This window comes from Pleurodeles waltl, chromosome 12, assembly GCF_031143425.1.
Source record: "Pleurodeles waltl isolate 20211129_DDA chromosome 12, aPleWal1.hap1.20221129, whole genome shotgun sequence".
Taxonomy (NCBI): Eukaryota; Metazoa; Chordata; class Amphibia; order Caudata; family Salamandridae; genus Pleurodeles; species Pleurodeles waltl.
In genome coordinates, this window is record NC_090451.1 from 659,582,465 (window position 1) to 659,600,870 (window position 18,406).

The 18,406-nt window shown below is 43.4% G+C and overlaps 1 long non-coding RNA gene across 1 annotated transcript in view; it reads right to left on the bottom strand.

Moving 5' to 3' along the window:
• Nucleotides 1-1,007: 1,007 nt before the first annotated feature.
• Nucleotides 1,008-18,406, bottom strand: part of LOC138267718 (uncharacterized) — a 28,433-nt gene continuing 11,034 nt past the window's right edge. The window contains exons 3-4 of the long non-coding RNA XR_011199856.1: nucleotides 9,114-9,155; nucleotides 1,008-1,100 (exon numbers count right to left, since the gene is read on the bottom strand). This is a non-coding gene — a long non-coding RNA (uncharacterized lncRNA). The remainder of the gene's footprint in view (nucleotides 1,101-9,113; nucleotides 9,156-18,406) is intronic.

An 18,406-nucleotide genomic window follows, 5' to 3' on the forward strand; every position in this document is an offset into this window, starting at 1 on the left:
GTGAGGAAAAAGACATAATGCAAAAGACAGGCTTCGAGAAAAATAGAGGAGACATTCCTCCCTTGTAGGAGACACTGCATACATCAAAGGCACCATTTAGACCCCAGAGGTTCCTACCCTTTTGTGAACAGCCACATAGGGGGTCATTTCGACCCTGAGCACCGCCAACAGGCTGGTGGTGCATCCAGGCCAATTCTGACCGCGGCGGTAAAGCCGCGGTCAGAAAAGGGAAACTGGCGGTTTCCCGCCGGTTTTCCCCTGGCCTGAGGAATCCTCCATGGCGGCGCTGCAGGCAGCGCCGCCATGGGGATTCAGACCCCCTTCCCGCCAGCCTGGTTCTGGCGGTTTTGACCGCCAGAACCTTGCTGGCGGGAACGGGTGTCGTGGGGCCCCTGGGGACCCCTGCAGTGCCCATGCCAATGGCATGGGCACTGCAGGGGCCCCCTAACAAGGCCCCACAAAGATTTTCAGTGTCTGCATAGCAGACACTGAAAATCACGACGGGTGCAACTGCACCCGTCGCACCCTTTCCACTCCCGCCGGCTCCATTCGGAGCCGGCATCCTCGTGGAAGGGGGTTTCCCGCTGGACGGGTGGGCGGCCTTCTGGCGGTCGCCTGCTGGCCCAGCGGGAAACTCAGAATTACCACGGCGGTCTTTTGACCGCGCTGCGGTATTCTGTCGGGGGAACTTTGGCAGGCAGCCTCCGCCGCCCGCCGAAGTCAGAATGACCCCCATAATCACTACTGGAAGCCAGTGGCACCCCTCCCCCAAGCAATTTCTATGATTTGAACCTTAACACTATACACAAAAATGCAAAAACAAGTGTCATCAAGCAGATATGCAAGTTACGGCATATTTTATTAAATTCACAAAAAAAACACATACAAAAATCGAAATCTTAATATCGAAAGGTTAGAGACTTTCAAATGTTCGTTTTATTTGAAAACATAAAGCAGTATGCTGGATGCTGACATATCATTTGTCTTTTGTGCTCCAGATGCATGCCCTCTTTTTCTCTTTTTTGTTGGCCTATACCACTGCTTTAGTTGAGGCCACCAATCATCCGTACTAGATTATTTTTGCTGTGCTTGCACTGCTTCTACAAATCAAAACAAGGATACCAACTTAGTTTTTAGTTTCCATTTCCAGATTCCTTCACATTTACAGAACATTTTCAATTTTGCTTGTTTTTTACATATACTTTATTAATCTTCTAATGCTATTTATAAATCGGCACAGATCTCCCAATAATGGGTCTCAGATTCCCGCTGGTCTGCAAAATGGAGGTTAAGAATCATTGCTGTAGAAGATTACCCTGCTGTGCTTTTCACCTAGATTAGTCTGTTCAGTGCTGGCTTATCCGCTCATTTTATGCTATTTCCACCAGATTGAATGAAGTGTGATGGGACTGATATGTTAAAGGTTTTTGTGTTCGTAAAGCACATGATTTATCAAATTGCCAAAAATCTGACTTTCAAAGTACTAAAAGTACATAACGAGCCTTAAATGTCTATACATTTCACAATGTTCACAATGAGACTGTCCTTGAATTGATAGAAAAAGAGGACCTGAAATGGATGTTGACATTGGTTAGTGAATTGCAGTGAGAGGTATCAATGGTTTGTGACTGTAATCATGGTCGTAAACCGTGAACTGGATGCCGACAGCTGAAAATGGTGGTTTCCGTTTTCAGAGTGGAAGATGTCCAGGAGGGGCTGATTCGGCTTTGTGAATGTGGGTTGTAGATTAGAAGGGGAAGGACACTGTGGTCCACGGACCAGTGCATGCTCCCACTGTCCCACCATGCCCTTTACATTATCCCACTTTTTTATTTGCTGCCACGCTGGGATGACAGTGTTGGCACTTTGCAAATGCCAATGCAGAAACGATGCTCCGTTGCTCCTCTCAGGCCTCCATCTTTTCATTTGCAGCCATTCGGTAGGATTCGGAAAGTTAATCCTGATTCATGAAAACGTGTGAGGTAGGATTTGGAGGAACCCTACCAAATGTCAACTTTTGCACCTTGATGCTTTAGTACATGTATAGCAGGCAAAAAAATCGTGGCTTGCAAACCTGTAACCTTTGCAAAAACAGCAACTGAGTTGCAACGCGAGAATATCTGGCTCGAACCTCTAGGGAAAACTACGCTTTGGTACAATAAACTCAACCCTCACTCTGAATAATATTGTGTTTTAGCACAAACGGTACCTGCATTTTCATTTTTAACAATAAAGCACAATGTACTTCTCTCACTTCAAACGTGGAGCTTGTTTTTCAAAGTACCGGCGTGCAGTACACTTTAAATGAGACTTTAGACGTTTCCTGAATATGGCATGCGTGCTTCCACAAATCAGACCCCTCTGCGTGAAGGCATCCGTGCCAAGAACACTGTCGGTTGCTTCCCTGGCTGCTGTCTACGGGCACGCACTACCTGCTGGAAACCTCTCGTAAATGAAGAGTTATAGCCGGCAGAGCAGCAGTCTAACATGATCAAGAGGCACCGAAATAAAATTAGCATAGGCATTTGCCTGGTATGGATGGCCTTGTCTGTGCTAGATGGGCCTGCCTAACTCTGATCTTCTCCGGCATAGAAAAAAGCCATGATCTTCTCTTCTTCAACCCATATGCACCAACTTTCAGTCTGCTGTTGTGATAAATCAGAAAATCACTTGCAAGGACCAATGACTGCCATTAATACGGAGGCCCTGATTACAAGTTACATTTTAGCTTCTTTAAATTTGTTGAAACTTACTGAGGAATTGAGTCCATTAAATATGAAGACATGCAGAATTTTGTGAGGAAAGCTCAAAATTCAGCATGCAATTCATCAGGAAAACTCAGAACCGCATGTGTTTTCTGCACCCTACAAAACCCACGGCCAGTGATATTGGGTATGTGGAGGTGAGGACACCATATGGACTTCCACCCGAGCCATTCACCAAAGTCCTAATCCCAGTTTCACACATATTCTCCGTAAAATCAGTTTCTTCCGTGTGGGAAGAGATTTGGTGGCATTAGGAGTATCCACTTTTCGTTGATTATTTTATTGGTTTGGTTTCATTAAGGTTTGGCCCAGAATGATAACGAGGAGGTAATGAAGTATACTTTTGTTGGTATTTCATTCTGAACTCTCAAGCTGATACGTAGAAATGCTCAAATAAGTATATAATGTAGAGACAATGCAAAAGATTTATTTGGAAGCTGGAATCAAGGCGGTTTCAATTAATAGGCTGGATAGAGTGTTACCTTGGGTCTGTATGTCAAAATATCGAAATTTAAACATGGTGCTTCCGGAATACCTCAGCATAAATATTAACGACCAAAATGTTGCCAAAAGGATTATTTCTAAGATGCAGAAGTACCATGAGAATCCCATATTTCTGGCTTTTCCTCATTACCAGGAACAGGTTATAACAGTAGAATATTTCCATTCTCTCATTCTTGTGAAAAGTAGGGATCTGTGTTTGATCTCCATGGTCAAAAGATGCAATCTGGCATGCACACCCAGTCGTCAGTTCTTCCAAGGTCTATAAAATGAATATCCCTGAGTTGGGTTACAATAAACATCTCTTGTAGAGCTCGAAGAACTCTCTTGGGGAATGTGTCCTTCTCATAGCCACGTTATGTTTTCCCTGTTATCTTGTGTTATAGTAGGAGAAGCCTCCCAATGCATCTTTTACTGAACACTGTCACAAAGAAAGTCATGTACTACTACCATATCAGTAATACGGATCTTTAAGCAAATGTGATTACAGGCGGATATTGAGTTGAGAAAAGGGGCACACGGAAATCAACATACAACATAGCACACCTGGCACCCATGAACAGTTTTGGGGAACACAAAAAGCAATGCTAAATGCTTGCACACGTTCACGTGGGTGGGTAGAGGTGGCACCGGGGCACAATGGTATTAGGGGCCCTCTTTACCCACACTGTCTCTGCCTTTTACTACGCAAGTGAACAGATGGCCCAAGTGGCTTGCTTGCTCTAGCACCCATGGCTGCTGTGCATGTGTGCATACACACATTGAAAGGTGCAAACTAGAAGGCAGAGTTATAAACGCACTTATGAGTACTGAAAGTAGTAGTGGAAAGAGGGCACTGCTCTTTCTGTTTGTACTCCTTGTACAACATGAAGATGTCGTACATTTTCCCATTTTATTCTAATTTTAGATGTTTTGGGACCAATTTACAAAGACGTGTAAGAGTACATAAAAGCAGTACAGGAGAACTAGTTTACGCATGCCAAAATGCCTTTGGGAATCGGCCACATGTTCTCACTAAATCACTGCTATAGTTATTTGTATTTCACATAAAGGGTGCGCGACATTGGGCCTTCGAGGACGAGGGGAATGGGAAAGGAGAACTTGTCACATCAGAGCATAAACAGAAAAACTGAAAAAGTTTAGCTTAATAGCTGAACCAAACCAAAGTGTGTACCTGTGCACCTCCAGCGTTTTAGTTTATGTGGAAAAATACCTTTGTATTTAAAAAGTTATAAATGCATCTCTTACAACTCTACAAATCTGTTTCCTACTTTTTGTGGTAAAAACCAACATTTATGTGCTGTCACTTTTAAGTACACTATAAAACACCCATTTGAAATATTCAGAGAATGCGAGTACATACGGTTATCATGGACAGAATCCACAAAAATCATATTTCCCGAAAAAGTGTAATTGGCAGCATTCTTTTTAAGTGGATGAAAACAGACATAATTGGTATCACTCACATTTCTCATCGCTCTGCAACATAATCAAAAACTGTACATGTGACACGACAAAAGCACACCTCTGTCCTTTATGCATAAGACCACAACACCTTCCTATATAGGCCACAACCATTGCCTTCAGTAATGACTCAGTGGAGGGGTCCCTGGACTCCAATAATAATTCAGTGGGGGTCCCCAGGTTCCAGTAATGATAAAGTGGGGGTCCACAGATGTCAAAAGGTTAAGAACCACTGGCCTACAGGATAGGGAGCTGTCCATGCAGGGGATGGATCGTTATCCGAAAGTGACTGGAATAGTGCTGTCGGAAGCAATATTTTAATAGGACAGTTTGATTTTGGAATATGTCACTCCAGTATGTCCACAGGACATTGATCGGAATATTGGGAGTGATAGAGGCAATCATGTCCCTTCAAATGCAGCCAATAACTGTTATTGGAATTCTCTAGAATCTCTCTGAGTACAGTTCTTTCCAAGCTCTAGGGATGAAAACAGTGTAACTGCTTGAGTGCAAGAAGAGTATAAAGGGGAATAGACTGATTTTTTGTAGTGCTACCTAAGGCACGTACTCACAGCAAGCCTGACCTTGGAGGCAGTAAATAACTCAAGTTATTGTCCCTTCCCTTTTTTTTTTTATAGATCATTACTCGTTACTCTGATCATTATACTGACTTACATCAAAACCAATTATGGTACATTGTTCAAAACCCAGAGAGGGCTTTACATTGGGAATTATGTTTTAAAATGTAAAGAATGTGGTCCTGCTTTGGGTTGAATAATGATGAGTTCAAAGGGACGTTAGCATAATTCAGAGTTAAACCTTCTGCATCATGTCTAGTACTTGAGTCACATTAGGCCTGACCAAATCCATAAAACCAGCTCAAGCCTTCAGGGACCACAGAATGAGAGTGTGCACATGACTTAAAGCAGAGCACAGCTGATTCATCTGGCAGCTGAGACTAAGTCGACCAACTTGTGTGGAAAGATAAATATTGTGTGCTGTTAACCTATGACATGGGTACTCACAAACATTTTCCCAGGGGCCACACTGTTTGGTCTGTGATGTGACAGAGGGCTGCATTGATACCAGCAGGGCAGCAGTTGGAGGGTTGGGGGTGGGGAGTGGTAGTGGTTGTAGGGGAAGTGAAGAGTATACATCTAGTGTCTGAACAGCACAATGTGAAACCAGAAACCTAATTTTAAATCCTGGCTTCTCCACTTAACCGAATTGTGTGATCCTAGGCCAATGTTCTATTGCACTTTATCTTTTTTTTCCTTTTTCTTCATCACATATAAGGACCTTGAAATACATTTTCAGGATGTATGCTATATAAAACTTATGTGTCTGATTTAATAAACTATAATGTTGTTCATGTATCATAGAAACTGAGGCCTCCCAAAGAGTTCACATAACAACTGACTTGCCTCTTAGTTCACAATTCACATTGTTATCAGGGTGTAGGGGGAGCGGGGAGGATGAAAGTTTCTAAAATCAAGTTTGAAAACTATCACTTTACAAAAATACTTCTCAATGCAGTGATATAATCTTGTGTACTAAAGTGAAACGGTTCTGCATGTTAATGAAATGTGCTTTTTGAATTTCAAACAGATGATAGTTTTGCTGCAAAATGTCTTTAATAATGAAGGTGTTTCTAAAGTTAAGAAGTCCAGGACATCCTAGTTACTCCCCTTCTTTACCATCAATTAGCCTCCAAATAAATACTTGCCCAATTATTTAACATTTTTAGCGCTACTGCTGAGTCGAATAAACAGCAGCAGAGTGCTGCTGTAGACCTGGGGGCCGAATGTAAATGTCAGGAGGGCCGCAAGCGACCCCGGGCCGTACTTTGAGTATCACTGACTGATAGAATGCAAATCAAATTTGTGTTTTGTCTAGGTTTGAAAAGCACAACCAGTCAAACAATCCATCTTGGACATTAATAGTGCACTTTCCCAGGAATCTGCTAGTTCTAGGGTATGATTTGTTGCTTTAACCCACTTTATGTTTTTAATTTGCTGGAGGGGTCATTCTCGCTGGTAAATTCCTCCTTTACCTCACAGCCCCTAATAAATGCCCCCATCTCAAGTGCACATGGGGCTAGAATGTGTCATGTCCCGCGAGGCCCCCTGTGATGTATTGCAAGTCTTCAGAGTCCCCAGCATTTGTAACCCTATCATACAGTAAGAAGATTGCACAGAGTGGGTTGTAAAATGCTCTGTTTGAGAGGTGTTGGGATGTCGGAGTTAAAGTACCTATGGAAGGAAGTGGGGGGCCAATGAAATTGCTGTGGTAGATTCAAGACTAACATTGAAATACATTTTACCAGTAAGGGTGGTCACTGTTTAAAGCAACTTATCAGTGGTGGTGATAGGTGGGGGAAGCATATATAAATTTGAGTTGGTCTAGGTCAGGTCTTCACAACAAACCAGAAGCAATATTCACTTATATTCAAATTCAATTCACTTAGATCCACCGTCAAGCTGCTTTATATCACACACAAAGTAATGCATGGCAATGGAGCACTCCTCAGGAAGAAAAACAACCAAGAAACCTATTTTTAAGAATGACTCCCTGCCTCAAAATTCATACATGCAAGAAAAAAACATGGGTGGAGCATCTTTCTCTGTTCAGGCCAAAATATGGAATTCACTACCCACATACAAGATCTGCAGGCAACCATCTATCCTTCAAAAGGTTAGTCAAAAGCGCTCTTACCCACATGATGACGATACTCGCAACACAACTGTGTAACACAACAGTATACCAAGACATGACAAACTATACTTCTCACAGTGTACAGCTGAAGTTGTTGTTATACTTGTGTCATTGTACATTGAACTATGCTTCCTGTTATAAGCAGATACATTTACATTAAGAAATATGTATATTACACATGCGATACATGGCTATAGCACCACACATCACAATTACTGTTTCTTTATACATAAAGATGCATATAAAGAGTGATTATACCTGCCACTATTACTTTAAGAAATGTCATGAAACATTGTGAAAATTTCACCACAAGATAAATGTGCACATCAGACAATGGATATAGTGCTGCTTTTATGCACATATGGCTATTTATATAGAGGGGTCTTCTCTAGCCAATACAACTTTACCAAGTGTCATGTGCATATATTTATGTATAACTTAATTGAATTTTGTTATAAAGAAAAAAGTTCTCCTTTCAACACTTTTCCCATCTCTCCTTTCTCCTACCATCCCAAACCTTTCTGACTACTGCAAACTCCCAAACATTCTTCTTAAACTGCCCCACTCCTTTGTTACGATGTCACCTCATCTAACAGACACAAATGACCACTACTTACAAGAAACAAAGTTCTAGTTTCTCTTTCAGATCAATTCCCTTCATTCTATCCCTGTTTGGCACAATAAACGAAGACCACAAATCTAACAAACCTAATGTTGAAACAATTATTTCTAATCTACTAAATATTAACCTTGGGTTCCGGAGTAGCGTGCTACTTGCTGCACAGCACTTCAACCCCTCGTCAGGAATAGTAAGCACTATGTAAATACAATTTACAGTTACAATTTCGAGCCATACATTCAAACAAATAGGACTAGAAATGTGTACGCTAGATGTACCAAGGCCATCAATGTGCATCAGTTCCTACTTTCTGATGGATTACCGCACTTCCTCAATAGTACTTTCTTGGAAACATGCAGTAGTTATGTGGAACCTCTCACAAGCATGGTTTGCTTCTAGACAGTCTCCTGCAAGTGTGGAATGCAGTGTTTTGGTGATATATGAGGATGCAAAAAAGATGGGATAGTTAGCTGAGCAATGTGGTTGACAAAATTGTCTTTTGATGGATGAAGTGGCTGAGTGAAGGATGCTGTGGTTGTGTGATGGGTGGAGTGGTTGGGTGAGGGCTATGGTTGTTAATTAAGCAGTGAGCGAAAGTGTGGAATAGGTTGGTTGAGGTAAGGATGGGGTAGTTTGCTGAAGTAGGCAGTGACTGAGTGAGCGATGGAATTGTTTAGTGAGGTACCTGGTGGTTGATCAGGGGATGTTGTGGTTGGGTTTGGGAGAGGGCGACTGTACAAGCGACAGGAAGATTGAGTGGGGACCTGTCATGCCTCTCAAAGCAGAGCCATGACCCAGTATACCTTCAGTCCGGTTGCAAGTAACATTGAGGCCCCTTCCAAAATGAATGCGTAGCGCACACATATACAGGACCCTGGCGATGCAGGGGAAAATACAAAAGCTTCCGCACTGGGGAACCGAAGTCCCGCTTAGACTTGCAAGATAATAGCCATCTTGATTGTGGGGGCTATTTAGCCATGTCGAAGACCGGAAACAATGCTTGTTGTTTCAGCCTTCCTATAGAACCCAGCCTTTCTGAATTGGCTTACCTGTTTTATTGTGCTCCGAGGCGTTCTTGGTTGTGGTTTCTCCTGGGGGAATCAAGAGACAACAAAATTAAAATGTTTAAGGCGGTAACAGCGCTCTCGAGCATGCAAATTACTTAACTGGACTGGGCATAATGTTTCCTGTTTCTGATGCTCTGACAAGCTCTTAAGTTCTATACAGAAGCAGGCCGATTGATACTCGTGTCCCACACGAAAAGGGTCACATTGAAATTTAGGCAACAGACTTGTGACCAAAAAGATATTCTGACATTGTATACGTATAAAGACTATGACATGCATAAACTCAAATATATATCTGGCGTAATAGGTTACTGCCATGTATATCATTATTTATATAAATAAATGTGGATGATGTGGCAAACTGTGTGACTGGTGAGTGGCGTTAACTTGCCAAGTTACCTGTCACCTTGTTCTAAGAAGGTTGAGGGAATTAGTATGCATGTACGTATGAAGCATGATTTTTTAAAATATATATTTCACAATCAGTGCTCTTCACAATGAAGAAGAATCTGGAACGCATTCTCAGTGGTGATATTGACAGCATCAGCTCAGCGGAGTGGCCGCGCACCACTGCAATTTGGAGTGAAAGGCACCAAAATGCTGCATGGGCTACAAAATATATATATATTTATATATATATATATATATATATATAGACATGTATTTTTTTGTGACCTACCCTTATTTTCTACAAGACATTGGTTTTAGGTGCTTCCGGTATACCTTGTGGTATGTATACAGTTCTATAACTACTTAACGAACGTATGTTGCATTTATCCAATAAACTGAGTAACAACTCTGCAATTTTGCATGTGCATACACAGTGACCATCTTCAGAGATTCCTGTCCTTTCCACTCCTTCCCATAAAATCCTATAGAAGACAACACGTGTAGGCGGGGAAAGGGGATGAAGCAGGTATAACGGTTTAACAAAGTGTGAGATAGGAAGTAAGTACATTTTCTCATCTTACAGGGAGTGACGCCCAAGTGCATCTCCAGGAAGCAATCTTCCAAGGAGGAGTCCAAGGATCCAGAGCCATGTCTTTTCTTCCACTCCCCTTTCCCCCACTGGGTTTGAGTTACCCTGTTACTCATAACTTGAACAGGTGGCTGTATGGGAGACTGGTAGTTTATTTAGGCCAGGGTCATGGAGTTGAAAGGTGGCGTTTTGCATTGTGGGTTAAAGTTAAGTGATGGACAGGTTGGTTGACTGAGAGGTATTGGGACTAAGTGATGGAATTGTGTTTTGAGTGTGCAATGCAGGTTGATCAAAGGATGGAATGCTTGAGTGATGGAGTGACTAACTTTTCCTCTGAGTGAAAGAGTATCTTGATAGTCAGCTGGAGTGCTCTCTCCACATATGGAGACATTTTTATACTCTGTTTGCGCCAAATGTGCATCTAAAATTTGGACGCACATTCAGCGCAAACTGTGCACCATATTTAAACTTTGACGACCGAACCAGCGGACATCAAAATTCCTCAGTGTGCTTCATTTTTTGGATGCAGGAAACTGCCTTGCGTTAATGACATGCAAGGTAGGCATTCCCGCCCAAAAAATGACTTTAAGGGGCCTGTGCGCCTTATTTATACTTGTGCGTTTTTTTGATGCACAGGAGGGGGCGGGCCTTAAAAAACGTCACACAGCCTGATGTGTTCCGTTTTTTAACGCCTGGGTGAGGGCAGGCGTTAATGGACCTGTGGGCTCACTTCCATGGTCTCTGACCATGGAAGGAGTCCAGAGGTGCCCTTCCCTGCCCCCAGGGACACCCCCTGCCACCCTCGCCCACCCATGGATGGGGGGACCCATCACAGGTAAGTTGAGGTAAGTATATATATATATTTTTTAAAGTGGCATGGGGGGCCTAACTTGCCCCCCCCCCCCACATGCCACTGTGCCCAATGGCCATGCCCAGGGGACAGAAGTCCCCTGGACATGGCCATTGGGTAAGGGGGCATGACTCCTGTCTTTGCTAAGACAGGAGTCATTTCAATGGGGGTTGTGCATCAAGAAATGGCGCAAGTCCGGTTTGAGGCATGATTTTTGCCTCAAACCTGACTTGCACCATTTTTGGATGCACAACTCCCATTTTCCCCTATGCCGGCGCTGCCTGGTTTGAGTCATTTTTTTTTACTCTGACCAGTCCGCAGCGCCGGCTAACGTCATTCCTTAAATAAGGCGCCCGCATGGCGCGTAGGAATGGCGTTAGCCGGCGGTAAAATCTTTGACGCAAACCATCGCTGGTTTGCGTCAAAAAGTATCAATATGGGCCATGATACCTCCACTTTGACAACAGGATGTATTTAAAGGGGCCATCTACTGTATAAAAAAAATAAAACCCAGTCCTCCATTGCTACAAATCACCAACAACAGGCATTCAGAACGCTTCTTTGTTTGATGTTGTGACCTGGAGTTTTGAGACCTATTATTCAATGGATGGGCCCTGGCAGATCTATATTGCCCTTTTCCCCGTTTACTTTAGGTACATCTTGAAAACCCCACTGGCAAACAGTTCATGAATTCTTCAAGCCTTTTTTCATCCTGCGATACTCTGGGGGCCACACTGCAAGGCCGGAGGGAACCCCCCCACAGCCCTGAAAAGAAACAGTCGCTATTTTGAGTTCCATCTGAACTCATTATTTTCTATTGCGGACGGACTTGTGTGGCTGGAGCGGCAAAGCACTAGAAAGGCTGGCTCCAGGGGGTTCCTATTACAGGTGTTTAAGTTTTATTCCCGCCACCTGCTTTCACCGACACCCAGAGCCCACCTCTCGCATCTGTGCGCCAAGCTGAGACATCATTCATTTTCCTCCTACCTCGGTGGAAGCTTCCCTTTAGGTGCCAGAATGCTTATCGCCTACCGTTCCACAGCTTTCCTCTGTCATTTCCCCCGTTTTCCTTTATTTATTTTTAATTGCTTTATCAGGGTCGACTGAGATGCGTTGTCACATCTTGAAAGGAGTAAACAAAAATCATCCGAGACTTTTATCGGCCAGTTTGATCTTTATAGAAATAGGTCTTCGAAAATTATATGATAATGGGTTTGGCGGAACAAGAGAAACATATGCTGGGTAGAAGGGAGATATATGCTGCTTCTGATGGCGGCAGAGTTTTGTTTGATTGGGTTTTAAAAGCCTTCTTGGAGGGAGTTTGGAGGGAGCACCTTGTAAAATATGTGATTGTCATCGCAGCCCGTAAACCTCTTGGTTCTGTTAAATATTACACACTGTCAGTGCCATAAAACACACTTTCATTGGTCACTTTAATTCTGGGTTCTGAGGCCATACCTCTTTCCCTAATGTCTTGTCACATAAAGGTTCACCCTAATTTATCAGTGTTCCTCTGCAATAAACAATGATCTTTATGCTGCCTGCCTGGCCTCTGAAGCTGCTCGGCCTTCAATAACGAGGGTTCTAGGATGATTCTGTGGCGTGAGATAGCACCTCCGCTACACAAGCCACATTCTCTGCACCTCATGAAGTGCAACCAAGCTGCACTGACTGAGGAGCCCAAATCAGGGCAAAAATCAATCAATCAATTTGTAAAGCGCGCTACATACCCATGAGGGTTTCAAGGCGCTGGTTGCTTTTGTTCTGGTGTTCCCATGAGGAACAGGGTCAAGACTGATTTGCATATGGCTGGGTCCAAACTGAGATGGCACAATGTGAGAAAAACGATTCCACCCTAGCGATTGCCAGTCGCTGAGATTAATTCACACGTTTCATCCATCACCAGTCACAGTACAACCTGCCCCTGTTGCTTTTGCCAATGCTGAGGAAAAAACGAAGCACAAAAGGATTGAATTTTTGATAGAATGCATAAATAGGATCTAAAGAATGTGATAATCAACAAATTATTGAGTATACCTTCAGGTAAAGCCAGAGCAAAAAAGCATTGGCAAAGCCAATAGGTCTTGCCTACACAAGCGCTATAGGCTTTTGCAATGTGTTTTGCCATGTTGTACACCAGTGTGGCTACTGAGCAGGGCTAAAAGTTAGAAGCATGGAGTGTCACAGTGGAGTGGGGGAGTAAAGTCTTGTAAAGTGGATTTGTTGGAATGTTGTAGAGAGAAGTAGAATGTCATAGAGTTGAGTAGAGCGGAGTACAGTGTAGTGATTCAGTGGCAGATAATGTCGTGGGGTGGGGTGGAATAGGGTGGAGTGGGTTGAAGTGGATTGAAGTAGTGGTGTGGATTGAGGTGGATTGGACTGGGGTAGAGTAGGGTGGATTAAAATGGGGTGAGGTGGATTAGATTGGTTGGGTAATTTGGATTGGAGTGATAGGACTGGGGTGGGGTGGATTAGATTGGGGTGGGGTGCATTGAATTGGAGTAGAGTCAGGTGGATTAAATTGAACTGGAGTGGGGTAGATTGGTTTGGGATGGGGTGGATTGGGGTGGCTTGGACTGGGGTGGGGTGGATTGGACTGGCGTAGGGTTAATATGAATAGAGTGGGGTGGATTGGATTGTGGGGTTGGGTGGATTGGCATGTGATGGGCTAGATGGGTTGGACTGTGGTGGGCTGGATGGACTCAATTGGTTGGATTGATGTTGGGGTGAACCGGAGTGTGTATGGGAGTGGGGTGAATTGCACTGAGGTATGTGGATTGGGATGGTATGGGTGGATGGATTGAAGTGGGATGAACTGAGCTGGGATTGGTGGAGTGGGGTGGATTAGAGTGGAGTGGGGTAGGCTGGATGGAATGGATTGGAGTGAGGTGGACTGCGGTTGGGTGGACTGGATTGGGGTAGAGTGGGGTGGATTGGAGTGGGGTGGATTGGGTGGGTTTGGGTGTGGTGGACTGGAGGGGTGGATTGGAGTGAGGTGTGATGGATTTGATTGGGGTGGATTGGAGTGGGATGAGGTGGATTGGACTAGGGTTGGTTAGTATTGAGGTGAGGTGAACTGGATTGACACGGGGTGGATTGGAGGGGGATGAAATGGAGTGGGGTGGATCAGACTGGGGTGGAGTGAGGTGGATTCTATTGAGTGAGGTGGATTAGGGTGAGGTATATTATAGTGGGATGGATCGGTTTGAGTGTTGTGGATTGGATTGAGAGTGGACTGGATAGGGTTGGAATGGATTGTAGTGGGGCAGATTGCACTGGAGTGTGGTGGATTGGACTGGAGTGTGGCGGATGTGATTGGTGTGGATGAATTGAGTGGAGAGGAGTGGACTGTAGTGAAGTGAGGTAGATTAAATTGCTTTGGAGTGGGGTTGATTGGATTGGAGTAGGGTAGATTAGTGTGGACTGGATTGGATTAAAGTTGACTGCATTGGAGTGGGATGAATTGAGATGGTATGGGTGGATTGGAGTGAAATGGATTGAGTAGCAGTGGACTTGATTTTAGTTGGGTTAGTTGGATTGGAGTGGGGTGTTTTGGACTGGAGTGGGGTATATTGGACTAGGCTGGGTTGGGGTGGAATGGGTTGATGTGGGTTGAACTAGATTGTAGTGGGATGAACTGTGGTGGACTGAGTTGGTGGATTGGGGTGAGGTGGAGTGGAATGGGGCAGATTATTTTGGATTGGAGTGGGTGTTTGGGATTGGAGTGGGGCAGGGTGGAGCAGGTTATTGTGGATTAAGGAGGGACAGATTTGGTTAGGGCAGACTGAAATGGATTGGAGTTGGGCAGGTTATTTTGGATTGGAGGGGGGCAGATTGGAGGGGGGCAGACTGGAGTGGGATATATTGTTTTGGATTAGAGTGGGGCAGATTTTTGGGGATTGAGTGGGGTAGACTGGAGTGGGGTGGATTGGGTTGGTGTGGGGTGGATTTGATGGGAGTGGGGTGGATTTGATGGGAGTGGGGTAGATTGGGTGGTAGTGGGGTGTATTGGATGGGAGTGGGGTGTATTGGGATGGTGTGGGGTGTATTGGATTGGGGTGAAGTGGATTGGATTGGAGTGGGGCGTATGGTTTTGAATTGAAGTGGGGCAGATTGGAGTGGAGCAGATTGGTTTTGATTGGAGTGGGATAATTGGAGTGAGGCAGATTGTTTTGGATTGGAGTGGGGCACATGGGAGTGAGGCAGACTGGAGTGGGGCAGATTACTTTGGATTAAAGGGGGGCGGGCTGGAGAGGGGCAGATTGCTTTGGATTAAAGTGGGACGACTGGAGAGGGGCAGATTGTTTTGGACTACAGTGGGGAGATTAGAGTGGGGCAGATTGTTTTTAATTGGTGAGCGGCAGATTGCAGTGAGGCATATTGTTTTGAATTGTAGTGGGGCATATTGCTTTGAATTGTAGTAGGGCATATTGTTTTAGATTGGAATGGGGAATATTGTTTTGGAATAGAGTGAGGCAGATTGTTTTGGAGTGGTGCAGATTGTTTTAGATTAGAGTGGGGCAGATTAGATTGGGATGGGGTGGGTTGGGAGGTTCGGGATGGGTTGGAGTGGATTAGAGTGGGGTGAATGGTTTGGATTGGAGTGGGGTGGAATGTAGGGGGTGGATTGGAGTGGAGTGGATTGGGGTATGCTTCACGATTAGGAGTTTAAGCATAATTTCAGAAATAACACATAATAAAGAAACAATAATGCTCTGCAATATTTCAAACAAGATAATCATAATCTTTTGAGAAGAACGCCCACGAGCAAAAACAAAAGAAAACATGAGTGGAAAGTGAGAAAAGAAGATTTGGCAAAATTAAAGAAAGTTAGCTATAAAAAATTAAACTTTGCAATTTTGTTTGTCCTGCTGGGCATGTTTTTTGCCAGTCACAAGCCTTCTGTTTGCAGGGCACTAGAAATTAAAAAAAGAACAAAATAGTACCTCAATCAAGTCGGACGCAGCAGACAGGCACTGATTACGCTGAATCAATCAGTGCTTAGTCCCTACTCCACACAGAACAATGGAAATGATGCTCGCCCTGCAGTGACAAATGACGAGGTTGTAAGGAAGAGTGCCATGCAAGCCAACAAATGGTAAGTGACAGGCAAACATCCAAGCCCTTTCTGGTACAGAACAGAGTCTTGCAAGCGAGAAGCATGCACTAATGCATGCACTCACATGCTTGACCTTAAAACTGCAGAGCCCGAAGTCAAAGAACTGGTGATCACCCAGTCCGATGTGGTTGAACAACAGATTGAAGGAGACAGCCACTATCATATTGAAGAGTTTTTTTGTTTTTTATTAGGATTACATTTTTTTCTTTTGGACATTCATTTATAGTGATATAGTTTCCTCCTCTTCTTTTATGTTGGTTTATAAACATGAAATTGTCTTGCAAGAAATGCCTGATTGAAACAAATGCCCATAAATCAAACTACTTCTTCCAAGTGTGGCTTGGGTGTGAAAGCCCAGTACCTAGCCATTGTATAAGCTGTTCTGTGTTATGCCCTGTAATCAGGTAAATACTTAACACTAACTGAAAAAGGAGCAGCTGATCTGCACAGTGCTTCCCACAGTTCCACCCACTGCCCTGGTAACATATCAAAACAGTGACCATCTATGAAAAGTATATTCTGTACTGCCTAAGAAATAATTTCACCAACTTCTGAGAAAAGGGGAATAACTTACTGCTAGTATCTGGCACCTTCATAGCACACACAGTGCTACGGCTCAAAAGAGGACCTGTGGGATAATTAAACTTGCAAAATTAACTTGAACTAAATAAAAAGAGATGAAGGGCTCCAGCCTTTCAACCCCTTTTCCACTCTGTGATCATCATGTGAAAAAGCATCATGTTTAACAAAAACAAATCAGACGTCTAAACAGAACTCCTGTTTACTATGTTTCCCTAGAGGCTGTGACTGCAATTCATATTCAAGTGAAAATTCATTGGTTTGGTTAGGTGCCCACTGGACTCTCCATGTCTACCATCAGGTGCCACTGAAACTTCGTGGTTGTTGTTTTCTTGGTAATAACTGGGCCTCACCTCATGCATGCACATCTCTGTATTTGAATCCCCCAGACTCCTGTCCGCCAGCCGCACTGTGCACATTTAATGGGAGCCTATACGACCCTCCTGTTCCCAGTGTTATCTGTTTGCTGTGTGACAAGCCCTACTGCAACACAATCATGCTGTCCCTAGAGCATGGCTGCATCCCTGCTCTAGGCTTGGCTTCCAAGAATGTCCAATATATCAGGTTTCTAAGACTAGATGTTTTGCACATTCACTTAGCAATATAAATCTACAGCGCCAACTATGAATTTTGTGAGATCTCTAAAGCTTTGCGTCTCTGGTAGTGTGCAAGTGCGAACTTGCTTCTTTTCCAAAGGACAGTTCAAGTATATGTGAAGCTCTTGAAGAAGTCTGTTCAGTGGCTGGGTCAAGTGCTGAAAGCATTTGTTTCAGCCACTCGATGAGACTTGGAAAAATCACACGTATGAAGTTGGAATCAAGTGACACATGTGGATTTTTGGGCAGTTGTTGAGAATATTGTTATTCGTGTATTGCTCAGTGACTGACAGTGAGGACATTGAATGGCTCAGAAATGTAGCTGTATTAGGAAAGGCTAACACAGTCTCTTCTTTTGGCTTTGTCGGGGCTTTGGTTACATGACTTACAAATGTTGAATTTAAGCGATCAAAGGTCCAGTTTTGATTTGGCAACTAAAAGGTGAATTACAGAATCAATAGGTTACTATCTATCTGTGCTTTAGAAGTATGAAAATTAATAAAATACCTAACAAAAACTATAGTAGTGGAACATTATTTATGATAATAAGGGTTCTTTACTTGCAGTAATGCAGAGGTTGCTATGAGTACAGTAGTTAAGGTATTAGTTTGAATCAGTAGGCTTCTGACGCTGAGCTGCAGGCAGAGTGCATTTAGGATACATTGCCAACCTGATCACAACCTTCCTTTGTCACTGGTGTGTTCCAGTATAGAATTCAAAGAAGGACCAACCCTACATGCAGAGCACACCGATGGGATTTTCATTTGTGATGCTGCTAGGCTTGGCTATCTGATCCAAGCTTTATGATTGACTAATATAATTTTACCTAAACCTCTGTAGTAAATACAGCGCATATTCAATACAGTTAAACAAAAGTCAACCACGTTATCAATAAATACCTCAAGAAAAGTGTTTTACTCATTTTCAGGAATACATAACCACCAGGATTATGAAAAGTAAATTCTTCCTAAATATTCAAGGGTAGGTATCTTATAATTTCTAACTCCTGATTTAGAATATTAGAGGATATAACAGAACTATGTGTTCTTAATTATTTCAGAACTGATAGTATATTCTTTACTAAGCTTCTAGAGGATTTTGGTTCTAGGCAGACACTTGAAGTCGTCCCTTGCTATTCAAGGGCAGATCTTT